We start from the raw sequence: 16,288 nt of genomic DNA, 5'->3' as shown, positions 1-16,288 counted from the left end.
GATATTTTGGCATTCATGGAAAGCCCTTCAAATCCCAAGAGATCAGGAAGTCAAGGAGCATTCCTCACTACATCTGGAAGTGAACAGGAAGTACCAGCCCATCGGACCTCCACCTATTAGTTGTTTGACAGCCATGAGCAAATGAATGAGAGATCAGACAATGGGGAAACCTGCTGGGGTCATCCTTGTTGTAAACCCATGAAATCCAATAACATGACAGATTTTATAGCCTTGACAAGAGAGGAACTCAAAAAGGGAGTGGAAGGAAAGCAAACCTTAATGAGGATCCCTCCCAACTTCCCTTTAAGCATGGTCCGGGAATTTTAAACAAAAAGAATCTCCAGATAATTCTAAATTATGCTCCCAAACCAAGGTCTAGAGAAAATGTGTAGCACATCTTTTATATATTTTATAGTACTTTGTGATGCCTCTAATATTAGCGTATTATCTATCACTTATGGTCATTACCTAAATCTTAATACCTTCAACAAATACAGGGTTTTTTAATAGCATCAGTGTAGAAAACTACGCTTAAAGCTATTAAAGTTTTAAGGACATAATTGTTTTAAGATCTAATAACATACAGAAAAGAGATTAAGGTTTTTTTCCCTTAGTGATTCTTCTCAGTAAAAAAGATTTGAACTGACTAATTTATGTGTCTGCATTGATAAAGTACTTTGCTGCCAAGTTATTAGCAGATTCAGTTTACAACCATTTTCCTTTTAAGGATTTGCTTCTCAGACAAAAGGAAAAAGGCCAAATAAATGAGGAAATTACAATGAAACCATAGCAATTAGGAATGGATTTTCTTCTTTTTAGTCTCCTTTGCTGATTTGTTGTCCGTTTCATACCTCTCTAACTGATGAACTGAAAATGTCCCCCAAGGTTTGTCTTTTAGGCTCTTTCCCTCTGTCTCTGTCTGTTTCTGTCTCTGACTCTCCCCTTCTCTTCTCTCCCCCTTCTTTCTCTGTCTCAATCCTCCTCTCCCTACTCCCATTCTCTCTGTCTCTCTGTGTGTCTGTTTCTGTCTCTCTCCCTGTCTGTGTCTCTCTGTGTCTCTCTGTCTCCTTCCCTCCTCGCTCTCTCTATCCATCTCTCTATCCCCTCCCCACATTGGTTTCCATGAATTTAATTATCATTTCTTTATAGATGACTCACAAATCCATATAACCAGCCCCAGTCTCTCCCCAGAGCTTCAGTCCTACATCACCAATTGTTGACATTTCCAATTCTATGTCCGGGAGAAATTTCAAATTCAACAAATGTAAGATCACACTCATTATCTTTTCCTCCCACATCCTCCCCTCTTCCAAATTTCCCTATTTCTGTCAAAAGTACCACCACCATGGACAGCTAGGTGGTGCAGTGGATTAGAGCACTGGCTCTGGAGTCAGGAGGACCTGAGTTCAAATCCGACCTCGGACACTTGATACTAGCTTTGTGACCCTGGGCAAGTCACATAACCCTCATTGCCCCACAGGGGGAAAAAAAGTACCACCACCCTTCTAGCACCCCAGATTTTTAACTTCTGCATTATATTTAACTCTTCACTCTCTTTCATTCTACATATCCAATTCCTTGCCAAATCTTGCCATTTTTACCTTAACTACATCTCTCAGCATCTGTGCCTTCCTCTCCACTCAAACACCTACCCACCTTAGTTCGAACCTTCTTGACTCATTACTGCAACAAATTGATTTCCCTGCCCAAATTCTTTCCCCTCCAGTAGATTCTAAGTAATTTTTCTAAAGCACAAATCTCATGACTCCCCAAATTCAATCAAGTATAGTAGCTAAACTTTTATGCTTAGCTTTTAAAGCCCATCACAACCTTTTTCCAACCTATATTTCCAGCTCCATTAGAAATTACTCCCCTTTTTGCTATCTATGATTCAGCCAAACCAACCGTCTTTCTGGTCTTTACACACAACACTCCATCTTCCATCTCTATGTCTTTGCCTATATTTCCCAAATACCAGATTATATTCACTCCTTGCCTCTGCCTTAGACAATCTCCCTCTTCCTTTACAATATAGATCAGGCACCATTTTCTTCATGAAGCATGGCTGATTCTCTCACCCCACCATTGCTGCTTCTTTTCCTCCCAAACTAATTTATATTTACTTATTTCATGTCTGTATATTTGTATATTATTTGTTCTAGATTTATGCAGTATATATTCATATGTACCCTTGTTGCCTTTCTCCTACATTTGAATTTATGCTGCTTGTGAGTTGGGATTGTTCTGCTTTGTTTTTTTTTTTACTTGTATCCCTTGTGCCTAGCACTTAGTAGGTACATAATAATTCTTGTTGATTGATTGACTGAGAAGTCTAAGATGAGGAAACTCCTATTAATTCAGGTCAGCAGGTTCTCTGAAATCTGCCTAGAGTAATAAGCAGTTAAAGGACTTGCCCAAGGTCACTCATCCATCATATGTTAGAGGCAGAATTTGTACCCAGGTTATCCTAGCTTTGCATATGCAAATGTGTTTAGACACTTTTAGAGGCAATTCCTTCTCAAAGATGCATTTCATTGACATTCATTTATAGACCCAATTTGTAGTTGTCTTTATTCTTTTTTTCAGGTCATTGTGGTAAATTTAGTATACTACTAAGCCAATTGCCTTTTATAGAGTTGATTTAAAAATTATCTAGGATATAACTAATTTTCCTCATTGTTAGATAAACCATATCTTGTATATGCCTTCAGTAATATCTTGCATGCTCTGAACATTATTTATTATTGAATAATAATTATGCAATCTTAAATTAATGACATTTATACAATGCTTAAAATTAAATTAAAAGCTCATAAATGCTTTAAAGTTTATAAAGAGCTTTTCCAAAAATTCTGTGAGATATGTTGTTCAAGTGATATTGCTCCCATTATGTAAATTAGGCCTAGATAGATGAATTGACTTGCTTTTAGTCACAAAGCTCATAAGCTGCATATAAAATGTTTGAAAACTGCTAGACTGGAAGATAGATAGATAAAGTATTTATTAAGTACTAAACTGTGTCAGGCATTGGGCCAAGTAGTGGGGACACAAACACAAGCAAGCAAGACAGTCCTTACTTCCAAGGAGCTTAAAACTGTAAGGAGCATTATTTGGGTGACCCGCCTTAAATTTCTTTCTCCATTTTGATTTTGCCTGTAATATGGCCTATCATTACCTTGGTCCTCATATATTATCCATTTAAATGCTCTTCTCCAAGTCCTACAGTCCCTCAATGAGTGTCCTTTATCACAGTAACTGCACACCTTAGTGTCCACAGTAACTGCACACCCTAGTATCCTTGTTTTGGCCCTTAGATGCCTGACCAGAAAGTGCTGGTGCCAGAATACTTTGTTTAGGCTTACTCTCCTCATGGTTAAGACAGCACATAAAGGGGAACTGGAGAGAGGTGGACAGTGCATGGTGTAGAGAGGATCACGAAGTGGATTATGTAAGGAGGAAAACTCACCCAGTGTCTCAGGGACAGAGTCCAAGATTCTAGAAGTGGGGAGATGGGGATGATGACCAGAGCAGAAAGGGTGTAAAAAGGGGAACAAGGGATCTCATATAAGTTGAATCCATACCTAAATCTGCTAAATCCAAGCCCAAAGCTCCTTCTACTATCCCAATGGCATTTGGATGTCCACTATTCTGTTTGTATTATTATTTGGCAGTAACAATGATTGAATGGGTGCTGAGCTATGGGCTCAGTGAATCAAAACATAAAGCAATGTATGCCTGAAAGATCTGAATTTGGATTCTGATTCCATTTGCCAAGAAACAAATTAAATCCTTCCTACCCATCTACCATTTTTCTTTTTTCTGGTAGCACATGGCGCACTTTATGGTGACATTTAGTAGAACACATCTATAAACCAGCTTGCTGAATGGTGACAGCTAAGACACATTTATTATCCAAAATATATCCAGAAGCACAAGGAAAGGATTAAGGGTCTTCAGAACAGACTGGATAGTTACCTCCATCATCATTCCAAAGCCTACATTTCTTTTTCACTCCCTACCACACAGAATGTGGTTTGAAGAAAAAAGAAGCATGAACTTGCACAGAACAAAAAGCTTCAAGCTTTGCATGGTTCAAAGGGTTTTCTGACTGATGATGATAAAGGAAATGAGGCTCTCAGGGAGCAACCACTTCATTTTAACATTATTAGGTCCTCTCTATAATAAACAAGTTATGTTTATTAAGTTAATAATATATAGTAATAATATAGTATACTAATTACCAGTGTGCTTTCTAATTTTTTAAGCTGTGAGCCAACAACCATGGCATAGAGGCACATGAGCAACAAACTGTGAGGTGGAATAATGGAGCAATGGAGAGAGCACTGGACCTGAAGTCAGGAAGATCTCAGATCAAATCCCTCTTCAGATACTAAATCAAGTCAATCAGTATTTATTAAGTGGTTGTGTTTTATGCCAGGCAATATTGCTAATCCCTTGAGATACAAATACAAGTAAAAAGTAAGTCAATTTGTATCCTCAAGGAGCTTAAAAGGAAGTTGAAAATGGAGAAGGTGGGGCAGAGAGAAGATGCCCATGTGGTAGGAATGGTACTGCCTGGAAAGGAATAGGAGAGAAGATCCAGAGAGTCAAGACCAGAATCTGGCTGGAAAAAGAAGACCTGTCTGGCCTGAGTACTTTGGAATTTCTGGGGAGAACCAACCAATCAGAGGAAGAGGAACAAGGAATAGCAAGGAGGTCAGTGTCACTAGACCAAAGTAATTGCAAAGTAAGAAAGTGTAAGAAGACTGGAAGGGCCAGGTTATGAAAGGCTTTGAAAGCCAAACAGTGGTCACGGACTATGTATGTATACATGCATGCATGTATGTATACATGCATGCATGTATGTATGTGTGTGTTCTATTTACTTCAGAAAACAATTGTGATGAAAGTGCTTTGAGGTCCAGGAAACATACACAAACATATACACACAGAGAATATATGGAATATATAGTATATAGATATAGAATATATATATATATATATGTGTGTGTGTGTGTGTGTGTGTGTGTGTGTATAACATTATATGTGGGTGTATTTACTATCCTTCAAGGCATTTCATCATAATTGCTTTCCAATGTAACCAGTATCATTTCTATTCTCATAAATAGAATGAAATAACTAAATGACATCACAAAAAACTACTAAAGGAAGTAACTAAACTTCCCCGAGGTCACAGTTAATAAATGTATAAAATGCAATTTAAATTTAGGTCTTCTGACTCCAGTGCTACTTATGCTTTTCAGTTGTATTACATTGCTACTTTGTGTGTACTTAGGACAGTAGTACTTAACTTTTTTGAGGTCATGGAGCCCTTTGACACTCCAGTGAAGTCTATGGATTTCTTCTCAGAATAAGGTTTTTAAACGTAACAATAAAATATAAAGGCTTACAAAAGGAAACCAATTATTCTGAATTATAATTATCATTTTAAAAATGTGGACCCTGGATTAAGCATAAGAATGCTTGGTTTAGGGAGCTAAAGCAGAGAGAGAGATTAGAGGTTTGGAGAATGTGGTTGAAAATTGGGATTTATGAGTCTGGACTATGGAGATTGAATAATTATGGGTGATGAGCTTTCATGGAAAAGGATGAGAATATAAGAGATGAGACAGAGGGAGAGGATTATCAGTTATGATTCATGACATGGAGTAGAGAAAGTAGGCATCTGCCTGCAACAATATGGGAAATAACCAAGTGGTAGAGGTCTCTGCTCTCTAAGGTCAGCAATAGTGTACCTGGAGTGAGAAAAGGTTCTCAATTCATCTAGTTCTCAGAGACCCGGTTCTCTTACAAGTCTGAGAATCTTGAAGGAGGGGGAAAGTGTGTGTTTATTGGACCCCTGGCAGCTGGACTGAACATAAAGTACACAGAACATCATCCTAAGGTCCTGGGATATGGAACATATCCAGATGGGACCCTGAATGTAGAACAGTCACTCAGCTCTCCATCTCTGAGTCCCCCAAAGCAAAGCTACCCCCCAAAATATTTGGTGAGTTAAGCCTCAGGATCTATGATGCTTTATGGTACCCCTGTAAAGGGGTCTTTTATTCTATACTACTCACTTTCATGCATTCAATAAAAACGGACCTGTTATAACTACAAAAATAGAGGCATTGTGATACTATTAGAACTTTAGTCAGGATATCTGAGTTCATATCTTAGCGCACTGAATTTCGGTTCCTTCATCTGAGAAATAGGATTAATAATGATTACACTATCAAGCTCAGAAAATAATTGGGATGAAAGGGCTTCGTAAACACCATAAATGTGAATTATTGTTGCTCACCATCCCCACAGACTGCCCAGTGTGGCAACCCACTTGTGTCTATTTCCACCAACTCAGCACCTTGCCCCTATTTTCTCCCTCCCCCCAAAATGTATATCCTGGCCCCCAGTGCTTTAAGATCTTTCTCCTGATAATTTGAAAAACAACGCAGTGCTAATGCTATAAAATGGTGGCATTTGGGTTTTTTGGGTTTTTTTATTTGCTTCTTCTCAAATGTAGAGAGGACATGTGGTGTAAGGAAGAAACAATGTACCTTGAGTAATGAGAATTGAGTTCAAATCCTAACATTGACCTTGAATAACTAAGTGACCATGGGCAAAATATGTCTCCTCAAGCATAAATCACATTATGTGTGAGAAAATGGGGTCATAGAAGCATACTATTGTTAATATATTTGAATTTTAAAAGAGGAAGTTCTAAAGTCATTTTCCGATTCTGACTCTCAAGTTCAGGCACTGTGGGACACCAACAGAGAATATATATTTCAGTGGGCAGGCCTTTAGCATACCTCAAAGCACAATACAGAACATAGGTGGCCATTCATTTGATCTATGGGTAGGGGCTCATTTTTGTTAATAGGAGGCATGGGACAACTGGGTATTGACCTGCAGAGGGACTAAAAAGACCAAGATTTTCTTTTAAGGTACCTATTTCCAGCAAATTTCAAATTACCATTCTGGGGAAAAATCAGGGGAAAGTGAGCTATAAACTACAGAAGATCAAGGTAAAAAATATGGAAGATTCAGTTTCCTTTTTAGTCCATTTCAAAAGAAATATATTATGATTTCATTATTCATTAAATGATAATAAAAATGAATTTGGGGAAATAATTACTAGGTCTCATGATGGGGAAGCTAGATCTCTGATAGTTTTACCATGTTAATAAAAGTACAAATTTGACCTTGATCTTGGTAAGAAAATTGCATCTAAACAACCCAGAGTCTCAGCTCACAAATGGACCTATTGACTTAGTTGGTTAATCATCTCTCATGAAAAGGATCCTGAGGAAAGACCAGTGTTTTGACTATTACAAATTAACCTACCCTACTTTTGTCCTTCATTTCCATGGAGCATTAAATCCTGTAAAGCCACCTTTGGGGAGACCTGCTTCTCAGGTGTGAGCTATTTTGCTGGCTTACTGTCCCTCCAGCAATATGTGATGTGTTACTTCATCATCAGAGAAAGGCATATTGATGGTACATTACATAAATGTAATTTCACTGTAAGTGGAAACACAGACCCAGTGTCATATTTCCTTTAATATTAGGAAACAAGAGCCAACCAACCTCTCAGAAATGTATATTGAACAACTCAGTCAAATATGCCAGCTGTTGTCCTGGACCCACATAACTGGTTAGAATTTTGTTCATTCAGTTTCACTGGTAAGGTAACACACAGGTAAATATTCTGAATGTCCTGGGGCAGCTAGGTGGCACAGTGAATAGAGAAATGGCCCTGGATTCAGGAGGACCTGAGTTCAAATCCAGCCTCAGACACTTGACACTTCCTAGCTGTGTGACCCTGGGCAAGTCACTTAGCAAGGTTTGCCTCAGTTTCCTCATCTGTAAAATGAGCTGGAGAAGAAAATGGCAGACCACCCCAGTATCTTTGTCAAGAAAATGGAATAGAGTCACAAAGAATCTGACATGGCTAAACAATAACAACTTATACCAGTGAAGATGTGGATCTTTGAACTAAATTACCTTAGACAGGTTACTTAACTTCTTAAGTCTCAGTTTTCTCATCTTCAAAATAGGAATAATAATATTTGCATTATATAACTCAGAGGACTGTTGTGAAGGAAATGTGTTGGAAACTATGAGAGCACGATACAAATGGAATACAAGGTTGTGTGATGGGAAATGTGGCGGATTTAAAATCAAGGGATCTAAGTTTGAATTCCAATAATGACATTTGCTGCCTGTGTACCCATGAACAAGTCACTTGACCTCAATAGGCTTGAATTTCTTCATCTATAAAATGAGGTGGTTGGACTAAATGAAATGCATTTTCTTTCTTTTGACCATGTTATAAAATGTCTTTCTTTTACCCTCCTCAGACCTCAGTTTGGCATGAAAACAAAACAAGACAAAACAAAAAACCGCTGGACTTCTACTCAGACAACCTCAGTTTGAATTCTGGCTCTACCATTTATTAATTGAGTGACCTTGGTCCAGTCACTGAACTGTCCTTTGCAAAATGAGGGAGGGTGGACTAAATGATTTCCAAGGTCCCTTATAGCTCTAAGATACCTATACTTTTCTGATAAAAATGTTATTATTATTCTTTATGATAGAATGTACAATCCAATTTCTAAGTTCTGTCAGTTTAACTCTATGAAAATACCCTCTTCAATATTTCAGAGGCCATATCTAAAGTGATGGTTTCTTTTGGGTTGACACTACTATCTTAGATTAAGAAACTAAAATTATGAGACTCAAGAAACTTGAAAGTACCTTGTCGAAGTTTCCACTGGTTTTTTTTTTGTTTCTTCATGAAGCATTATTTTTTCTTCCTCAGTTTTAGAATAACTTTTGAGAGCAATTTCTACTTCTAAATGGATTTAAGCATTGACATCACTAACAACAGATATTTATGCTAACCACTTCTGAGCAATGCTTTTTCTCAAAAAAAAAAAAATACCTGTATACTAAAAGAAAATGGTGAGGTAGAAGGATCAGAAAGCAGGTTTGAAAATGTTGAAATCATTTATTTTGAACTATTTGAAGAGCCAAGGAAAATGAACAGCAATGTGTTCATTTAGGACTTGTGATGATTAAACATGCAACACTCTGTAAAAGTCAAAGCCCAGTTAAACCACAAATGTACAATGACTGAGTAAGACATCAACCTATCTCTGAACTAGAGCTGATTTATTCAGTTTCGTTGCTAAAAAAAAGGACTCAAGAGAATCAGATTTTAGATTCGGAATAGGAAGAGGCCTTAAAGAGCATAGCGTCCATTCTCCCCATTTTTCAAATGAAGAAACTGAGGCCCATAGAAGTTCAGTGACTTGAGCAAGGGCATGTACTTAATAAGTGCTCTAGTAAAACCAGGATTCAAACTCAGCTTCTCTGACTTCAAGTCCAAAGTGCTTTCCACATCATGATGAATGGGGGCTAGGGAGGGGAAGAAGATATTTTATAACATGATCAAGCAAAGGGGAACATTTATCAAAGTCTGCACCCTCAACTAGAGATTGTGGGACATGCCTATTATGTTTGATACTTGGGGAAGCTGGTGGATTGCTTGAGCTCACGACTTCTGAATTACAAAATTCTATGATAGATGTCTGTATTAAGCCACTCTGTAATATGGTAAACTCCAAAGATTGGGGAGCACCAGGTCACTTAAAGAAGGATGAACTGGCTGAGGTCAAAGCTCCCATGCTAATCAGCAATGAGACAGGACCTGTGAGTGGCCACTGTACTTCTTACTGAGATCCTCCCTCAAAAAATGCATATGCATATGAACACACACACACACATATATATATATACACAGACACACATATATATACATACATACACATACATACATACATATACATGTACATGGCACCATCATGGTTCCATCAGAACCCAAAGAAAGGGACAGGCACAGGTGCTGAAAAGAATGACCCAGTTCTACTGTAATCCATTCTTCCATCATTCTAGACTAGGTTTTCTTCTAGAGTGCCTATAACACCAAGGTTCCTTTGTGTCGTGGCAACGTTCTAACCTGTAAGAGATGCCAGTATTCCATTTCCCATCATTGTTTTCTGTTCCTAATCTCTGGGTAGAGATCACAAGTGTCTGTTTTCATTATCCTTTTTATGTTGAACCTAATGGAAGGGTGGGTTCCCAAGTGTCACTGTGATGACAGTGAACAGAGTCTTTGCTACTTTAGTGATTAGGAAAGCGTGTACAATGTAAGATGAATAGGATATCCTGTCCCCACCCTCCCCACCCTCCCACACATACCCATCACGTAAAGCTGCCCACCTAAATAAATACTCTCTTACATGATTTACGTCCTTTGAATTTAAGGGCGTGTGAATAGGGCTTCGTTTCTTCAAACCAAAGTATTTTGGGGTGCCTGCCTAAGACTCTTTCATTTAAAACCCCGTTCAAATGAGAAATAAGTGTGGTGTTACAAAAATTGTCACTGTTTTATTTCAGTGAAGGGAAATGGAGACTAACTGTGGAAACTCATCCAACTATCCCCATGGAAGTTTGCTATATCAACCAGCATTATTGAAAATGTCAGGAGCCGGCAAGTTTGTAGACCATGCACATCTTTTCCACAGAAGTTACTTTTCATTGGAAAAGATGGTTATGCTACATGTAATAGGCAACTATGCACAGGTTTCTTTGTGCATGTGCGGGTGGTGAGATAGACAGAGCAAACCTATCATATAAACACATTTAAAAATTATTACATTTTAATTGAGGCTGAGTTGGCAGCTCTTAACTGACTTGTGTCATGGAGATAAAATTGCTACTTAGCCTTTTTTAAGATCTTGTTTAAGATCATCACTTCCTATGTGAGCAGTGTCCACCTAGCAGAGCAAAACAATGATCTGAGCCCTGAGACTTTGGGGATGGGTGTTGGTGAAAAGATTTCCTTGTATTATTTTTGTGAGGTTTCCTGCTTGCCTCCTCACTGGTGATTAAGTTGGAAGTCAGAAAACACAAGTGACTTTTATGAAGCACCTTGCAAAATTATTTCCTCTGAAACATGATGAATTTGCACCTCCCTAGTCAGAGCCCAGCAGGATCTTCTTTGCAATTAGCAACAAATGGACTGGGATGTGCGTAATCACTAAGGTCACAGGGGAAACTACCTTGAACCCCTGTCTGATAATCTCATGTGGTCGTGAATTGAGATCTCATTGTCCTTGGAGGTCATAAATGCTGCTACTAACTGGACTGTTATTTCTGTGTGAGGTGGGGTTGAAAAGAGTCATCCTTTCCCAATGGTGAGAATATGAAAGGCAGTAGCAAATATAATGATGTCACATCACTGGAATCAGGGTTGTAGTCCCATGTTCCAAACATCATTGAGCCTCAGTTCCCTAATCTGTAAATTATTTTTTTTTAATTTAATTTATTTATTTGTTTGTTTGTTTATTTATTTTTGAAGGGCAATGAGGGTTAAGTGACTTGCCCAGGGTCATGCAGCTAGTGAGTGTCAAGTCTCTGAGGAAGGATTTGAACTCAGGTCCTCCTGAATCCAGGGCTGGTGCTTTATCCACTATACCACCTAGCTGCCCTAAGATAATCTTTTTAAGAAACCCATACCTGTGATTTCATTGGTATATACCAATGTCAATGAAGAGCTTTTCTTTCTGAGATTCTCAGAAAGTTGTCTAAAGGCACTGAGGCATTAAAGGAGCTGTCCACAGTCAAACACTGTGTCAAGGCAGGCCTTGAACCCAGTATGCCAGTATCCTGTACCTTGCTATATTATTATAGGGAGCTGATAGGGTTATTATTAAGAGAATCATTTTATAACCTGTGAAATATGTAGCCCATCCCCAGTCAACTCTGGAACCTCCATAAACTGGAGTTTTCATCATGGGAGAATACAGTCCATAACCTGTTATATCAGAATGATATTTTGAAGTAAGCTGGGAGACCTAAGAGGCAGCAGTGGAAAGGGATCGGTATGTTGGGCATGGTCAGATCCAGGAGAGTGCTGAAGCCAGTTTCCACTAGCTCATGAGAGCCAATTTAAAAAATTTTCAGTGTATCTACACCTCAGAAATCAGCAAATGCTACAGTTCAGGGCTTGGTTTCTTGTTTTTTTGATTGTCTAGATTTGAGGAGGTGATGAAGAAAGCATTAATAATGCATTTTAACTTAAAAGTATGTTGTGTACTTTTTTCCTGGAGAGCCAATTGTTAAACAATTACCAGCACATGCTTGACTGAGAGCTGTGTTTTAATAATGTCATTTTGGCAACTGTGTGGTGGGTGGATCAAAGAAGGGAAAGACTCTACACAGGGAAACCAATTAAAAGGCTATTGAAACATAAAATTGAGATCTCATTAGGGACTGAACAAGGGTAGAGGCTGTGTAAGTAGAATGAAGGCACTAGACTGCAAAAGATATTATGGAAGTAGAACTAATGACTTGGCAACTGACTGACTCTGGAGGGTAAAGAAGAGTCAAAAGCCAAGGACTCCAATATTGCAAACATAGACTATTGGAATAATGGTAGCACCCTCAACAAGAATAATTTGGAAGAGAAGTAGGTTTGGGTGATGGATTCTATGTCAGGCATGTTCTGTCTAAGAAACCCATAAAGCATCCAGTTGGAAAGTTACAGTAGGCAGTTGTTATTATAGATCTAAATTACAGGAGAGAAACTAAGGCTAAATATATAGATGGGTTAGTCACTTACATAAAGGCGATAATTGAATCCATGGGAGCTATGTCACCAAGAAAATGTACATAGAGAAAGAAAGGAGACAATCCAGCAGTACCCATCCTTGGTGAGTTAGAGAATGATGATGATTCCAAAAAAGGGAGTAGGGAGGAACTGTTATTTTTTTTAAAGTAGAAAAAGTAAGGGAAAGAAGTTTCACTGAAGCTGAAGTAGGAGATATAGGGGAGGAGGGGAGGAAGTCATGTCAAAAATTATAGAAAGGTCAATTTAAAAAGCATTTATTAAAACCTGTTCAGAGATGGGAACTGAAAAGAGAACATTAAACAGAGAAGCATCATGGAATAGTATAGAAGGGCCACAGACATGGAATGAAGGAATTTTTTTTTCTTTTTTTTGGGGGGGGGAAGGGCAATGAGGGTTAAGTGACTTGCCCAGGGTCACACAGCTAGTAAGTATCAAGTGTCTGAGGCCGGATTTGAACTCCTGAATCCAGGGCCAGTGCTTTATCCACTGTGCCACCTAGGTGCCTACTGTGAAGGAAATTTTGGTTCAAATCCCATCTTAAATATTGAAGATCAGCTGTGCCCTTTGTTTGCTCATCTGTAAAATCAGGGTCGATGGACTCATTAGTACCTAAGGTACGTTCTAGATTGAAATATATAATCCTGTGGTCTCTGGTTTAGCACTTAACCCAGATCATAGGCAATCTGGAAGCAGTTTCAGATAAGTGGTAGATTGTAAATCAAATTACTAAGGGTTGAGAAGTGAATGGGAAGTAAATAAATGGATGTAAGAAGTGTAAACAATCATTTCCTAAAGTTTAGCTGTGAAGGGTATAAGAGATAGAGGATGATAACTTGATAGGATGTCAGGATTAAGTGAAGTTTGTTTATTTGATGTAATAATGGAAAAAACAACATGACCCCAGTTCATAAGGCATGAGGACAATCTTGGCAGCTTGTATGTACTCTTGGATGGATCTCATCTTGCTACATATGGTCACAAAAATAAGCTGGGCATTCTGTTATTCCTCCATCTCCTAAAATCTCACAAATTAAAACGTCTGCTACGAATACACAACCCCGGGTAAATGGAGTCCTTGGTAGTTTATTTGCTATGGCATTAAATAATAAATTGATTTAGGTAGTGTTATCATTTTATATTGGCTTAGCCTACCCATGAGTCATTAATATTCCTCCAATTATTTAGATTTATCTTTATTATCTTGAAGAGTGTTTTGTACTGGTATTTATATAGTTCCTATGCATCACGGTGGGTAAATTCCCAAGGACTTTATACCTTGTGTAGTTATTTCAAATGTAATTTTTCTTTCTATATCACCCTGCTGTTTGGTTGGTAATATATAGGAATGATGATCATTTATATGGATTTAATTTATATCCTGAAAATTTGCTTAATGTATTGTTTCAATTCATTTTAGTTTATACTAGGATTCTATAAACTATCATAAACTCTACAACAAGCCCTATTTTTGTTTCCTTTATGCCTACACTTACTTCTTTTATCTTTTTCTTGCCCCATTACTGTTATCTAGAATTTCTGAAAGTGTCCTATGAAGAGAGGTAGTAATGCATATCTTTGTTTTTCACCTGAACTTAATGGGAAGGCCTTTGATTTATTGCCATAACACATAATGCTGGCACTTTGTTTTAGATAGATGCTGCTTATCATTTTAGAAATAAACTATTTTTTACTGTTTTCTATTTTTAAAAACCTAAATAAGTATTGTTCTTATAAAAATATTTCTGTATTTGTTAATATAATTATATGATTTTGTTGTTCTTGTCATCAGCAAACAAACATTTATTAAGTATTGACTATATGCCAGGCTCTGCACTAATTGCTGGGGACACAAAGAAAGTTTTTTAAAATTTCCTTTCTCAAGGAGCTTAAAATCTAATGGAGGCAGACAGCATGCAAATAATTATATCCAAACACTATATTTGTGGGATAAATTGGATATGATCAACAGAGTTAATTCATGTAATTATTAATAAGGTCTTTTCTTGTTATTGTTGTTTTCTTAATATTGAATTAACCTTGAATCCAAACTGGTCATAGGGTATGTAATATAGGTGGTATGGTAGATCAATCTAAGTTTGAAATCTGCCTCACATATTTATTAACTGTACTACCCTAGGAAAGTCATTAAATGTTCTCAATTTCAATTTCCTCACATGTAAAATAGAGATAACAATAATATCTACCTCAAAAAATTATTATGAAGAGCAAATGAAAAAAGATAAAGTACTTTGCAAACCTTAAAGTCCTATATAAATGCTAGCTATAAAAATTGGAAATCAAAGGAATGTCCATCAATTGGGGAATGGCTAAACAAGCTATGGTTTGTGATGGTGATGGAATATTATTTTGCTATAAGAAATTAAGAGCAGGATGATTTCAGAAAGACCTGGAAAGACTTGTATGAACTGATGTATGGTGAAGTAAGCAGAACCAAGAGAACATTGTGCACAGAGACAGAAATACTGTTTGATGAAGAACTGCCAAAGACTTAATTATTCTCAGCAATTAAATTATCCAAGACAATCCCAAAGGACTATTGATGAAGCATACCATCTACCTCCAAAGAAAGAACTGATATTGATGGAACATAGACAGAAGCATGCTATTTTTCACTTTCTTTAATTTTTTCTATTATTCAAGTTTTCTTGTACAAGATGACAAATATGGTAATGTTTTACATAATCATACATGTATAGGGGGCAGCTGGGTGGTGCAGTGGATAAAGCACTGGCCCTGGATTCAGGAGGACCTGAGTTCAAATCTGGCCTCAGACACTTGACACTTACTAGCTGTGTAACCCTGGGCAAGTCACTTAACCCTCATTGCCCCGCAAAAAAACAAAACAAAACAAAACAAAACAAAACAAAACAAAAAAACAATTATACATGTATAACCCATATCTGATTGCTTACTACCTTGCTGGGGGAGGAAGGAGGGGTAAAAATTGAAACTCAAACCTATAAATAAAAATGTTTATTACTTAAAAAATAAAAAAGTAAATGATAGCTATCATTATCATTTGTTGATTATGCTACACTAGCTCTTTGCTATTATTTTTAAAACATTTTTTCAGCGGTGATTATTAGGGATATTGTTCTATAATTTTCTTTCTCTGTTTTGACTCTCTGTGGTTTAGATATCAAGATTCTACTTGTATCATAGAAAGAATTTAGCAGGATACCCAGTAAACAGTTTTTATAATAGAACTAATTTCTTTAAATATTTGATCAAATTTGCTTATAAATTTACCTGGTCCTGAGATTTTTTCCCCTTGTGGGATTTCATTTGTAGCTTATTTAATTTTTTCTGATAATGTGTTTTTTTTGTTTGTTTGTTTGTTTGCTTTTTAGTGAGGAATTGGGGTTAAGTGACTTGCCAAGGTCACACAGCTAGTAAGTGTTAAGTGTCTGAGGTCAGATTTGAACTCAGGTACTCCTGACTCCAGGGCCGGTGCTTTATCCACTGCACCACCTAGCCACCCCGATAATGTGTTTTTTTTAATTCTCTAATTCTTGTTCTGCTAATCTGAGCACTTTGTATTTTTGTAAATATTTATCCATTTCA

This window comes from Dromiciops gliroides, chromosome 6 (assembly GCF_019393635.1).
Source record: "Dromiciops gliroides isolate mDroGli1 chromosome 6, mDroGli1.pri, whole genome shotgun sequence".
In the NCBI taxonomy this organism is placed as follows: Eukaryota; Metazoa; Chordata; class Mammalia; order Microbiotheria; family Microbiotheriidae; genus Dromiciops; species Dromiciops gliroides.
The sequence above is the reverse complement of the archived record's forward strand: the minus strand, read 5'-3'. Positions refer to the sequence as shown.